Below are 3875 nucleotides of genomic sequence, written 5' to 3' on the forward strand. Positions count from 1 at the left end.
AAATGAGTTTCCAGAAGTGTTCCTAGAAAATCTTCCCGAAGTTCCTCTCGAAAGGGAAATTGACTTCAGAATAGATCTCCTTCCAGATACCCAGCCCATTTCGATTTCTCCTTACAAAATGGCTCCAACTGAGCTAAAGGAATTGAAAGAACAGTTGAAAGACCTTCTGGATAAAGTCTTCATCAAACCCAGCATCTCTCCATGGGGTGTTGCAGTGTTGTTCATACGAAAGAAAGATGGTTCTCTCAGAATGTTCATTGACTATCGTCAGTTGAACAAAGTCACAATCAAGAAAACATATCCCATCCTTATGATTGATGCTTTGTTCGACCAACTTTGGGGTGCTAATTGCTTTTCTAAAATAGACCTTAGATCCGACTATCATTAGCTCAGAGTCAGAGATAGTGACATTCCGAAGACAGCCTCCAGGACTCGGTAGGGTCATTATGAATTTGTAGTTATGTCTTTTGGACTAACAAATGCTCCTGCAACTTTTATGGGCTTAATGAACTGGGTGTTCAAACAGTATTTGGACTTGTTCGTTATCATCTTTATTAATGATATCATCATTTATTCTCGAAGTGAGGAGGATCATGTGACTCATTTGAGAGTTGTTCTACAAACTCTCAAAGATCACCAGTTATTCGCTAAGTTTAACAAATGTGAATTCTGCTTACAGTCAGTCACTTTCCTTGGTTATGTGGTATCTAGCGAAGGGATCCGAGTGGATTCTCAAAAAATAGAGGTAGTGAAACACTGGCCCAGACCCACCTCTCCACCAATCAAAAGTTTCTTGGGTTCGGTCGGTTATTACAGGAGATTTGTTGAAGGATTTTCATCCATAGCTTCCCCATTGACCAAGTTGACTTAGAAAAGGTTAAATTTCAGTGGTTAGATGAGTGTGAGAAAAGCTTCTCAGAACTGAAGACTAGGTTGACTATAGCTCCCATCTTGACTCTACCAGATGGTTCAGATTGTTATGTGATTTACTTTGATGCCGCCAGGGTCGGCTTAGGGTGTGTGTTGATGCAACGAGGTAAGGTCATATCTTATGCTTCTAGACAGCTTAAGGTCCACGAGAAGAATTACGAAACTCATGACATCGAACTTGCAGTCGTAGTATTCACCCTAAATATTTGGAAACATTACTTGTATGATGTTCATGTTGATGTGTTCACATATCATAAGAGCTTCCAGTATGTGTTCACCCAGAAAGAGTTGAATCGTCGTAGGATAAGATGACTTGAATTCCTCAAAGACTCTTACATAAATGTGCTTTAGCATCTGGGTAAGGCCGATGTAGTGGTTGATGCTCTCAGCAAACTGTGTATGGGTAGTGTAGCACATGTTGATGAAGAAAAGAAAGAGTTAGCAAAAGATGTTCACTGGCTTGCTCGCTTAGGAGTTTGCCTTACAGATACATCAGATAGTGGTGTGATAGTTCAAAATGGATCAGAATCTTCATTGGTAGCGGAGGTTAAGGAAAAGTAGGACAGTAATCCTATATTACTTCAGTTGAAAGGTGCATTTCCTCGATAGAAAGTTGAGGTTTTCTCCCAAGGGGGAGATGGTGTGCTTCGTTACCAGGTCCGCTTATGTGTTCCTTATATGGGTGAATCGAGACAGCAGATCCTTACAAAAGCTCATAAATCTAGGTATTCCATTCATCCAAGTGCCACTAAGATGTACCGTGATCTACGAGAAGTCTTTTGGTGGAACAACATGTAGAGGGACATATCAGACTTTGTGATTAAGTGTCCTAACTGACAACAGGTTAAGGTAGAACATCAGAAACCAGGAGGTATGACCCAACATATAAATATTCCTACATGAAAGTGGGAAGTGATAAACATGGACTTCATTATGGGTTTACCTCGTACTCGCAGACAACACGACTTTATTTGGTTGATAGTTGACAGAGTCGCTAAGTCCGCTCACTTCTTGGATGTCAAGACTACAGATTTTGTGGAGGACTATGTAAACTCTACATCAATGAGATAGTTTGGTTGCATGGGGTCCCTTGTCTATCATCTCAAATAGAGGTCCTCAGTTTACCTCTCATTTCTGGAAATCGTTTCAGAAAGGTCTTGGTACTCAAGCAAATCTCAGCACAACATTTCATCCACGGATGGAGGGTCAGGCAGAGCATACCATTCAGACCTTAGAGAACATGTTGAGAGCTTGCGTGATCGATTTCAAGAGGAGTTGGGTTGATCACCTACCTCTCGTAGAGTTCGCCTATAATAATAGCTTCTATTACAGTATTTAGATGGCCCCGTATGAGAAACTATATGGGTGTAGATGTAGGTCCTCTATTCGTTAGTTTGAAGTCGGTGAAGCAATCTTGATTAGGCCTGATTCGATTCATGATGCTATGGATAAAGTTCAGTTCATTAGATATAGACTAAAGATAGCTCAGAAGAATTCGAAATCGATGATTGGTTTTTCCTGAATGAGTCACCTATGAAGGGGGTGATGAGATTTGGCAAGAAAGGGAAGCTCAGTTCTAGATATATAGGTCCTTACAGAATCCTGAAAAGGGCTGGTAATGTCGCTTATGAGTTAGAGAGCAGTGGTTCATCCAGTCTTTCACATTTGCTTGTTGAAGAAGTCTGTGGGTGATCCGGAATGGATAGTACCATTAGCGAGTGTGGCTGTGAAGGATAGTTTCACTTATGAAGATGTTCCAGTTGAAATTCTTGACCATCAGGTTCATAGGTTGAGAAATAAGGAAGTTGCTTCAGTAAAGATTTTGTGGAGGAGTCCGTCCGTAGAGGGACCTACTTGGATGTAGAAGCAGCAATGAGCGCCAAAATTCCTCACCTCTTTCCTTCCGATTGAGTTTCAGCTTGAGGTAATAGTTCCTCTCCAGTCTCTCAGCTTACTCTTGTTTAACTCAGTCTCAATATCTTGTTCTTTTAGTTATCATAGCATTTCAACATATTTGCATGGAACTAAATTCATTCAGATATTAGTTTCTAGAAGTCAGTTAGTAGGGATTTCATCCCTTTCCCCCTAACCAAGCTTGCTTAGTCTTCATTCGAGAGTGAATGTTCCTAAGGAGGAGATATTATAACACCTCAGAACCTAACAAACACTGAACAACAGAAAATTGATGAACCATGAAGGGGTCCACGGGCCGTGAAAAGAATCACAACCCATCACCCTCATCGTGGTTCACACCCAGCCAAATGTGGTGGACCACGGAGCCCTCCACGGGCCGTGGTCCCACTGATGAGCCGTGGGTTGGTTCACTGACTTGACTTAGTAGCCCCTAGTCCAAACTGAAGAACCACGGTGGCCTTTACGACCTATGGTCCTTCACACGATCCGTGGATGGGCGTACCAAGAACCAGTAGACTCTGGCCGAGAACCACGACCGCTCGATGGGTTGTGGTCCCATCGAACGTCAGTTAGTAGTCTTGTGGCTTGCCCCTCGTCAGTTTTAAGTCAGGATCATTTTGGTCTTTTCCCCTATGCATTGGGTAAAAAATATGTTGTTTAAGACCTAAACTACTTAGTTTTACTCAGTCTTAGTCTAATAATCTAGTCAGAACCTACTCAAAACCGTTATTCCCCAAAAATCACCAAAACTAAAAGCAAAGAGATAAGAAAGAGGCGCCAGTTTTCCAAGAACAAGCAGATGTGTTCTTCAAGTTTCAACCCCAAAATATAAAGGATTTCTCAGGGAATTTCATCACCAGGTATGTGGGATTTCACTAGTGGGTTCCTTTCATCCACTTGGTCCCTAGCCTTGATTCCACATAACTTGTTTGGACTTAGGGTTTGTAAAATCTTGGGAATTTGTTGTGATTTCAGCTGCTATAGTATCCATAGTCTAAATAACATATTTTCTTGGAAACGCTACTTAATTC

This window comes from Solanum tuberosum, unplaced genomic scaffold, assembly GCF_000226075.1.
Source record: "Solanum tuberosum cultivar DM 1-3 516 R44 unplaced genomic scaffold, SolTub_3.0 scf00391, whole genome shotgun sequence".
Lineage (NCBI taxonomy): Eukaryota > Viridiplantae > Streptophyta > Magnoliopsida > Solanales > Solanaceae > Solanum > Solanum tuberosum.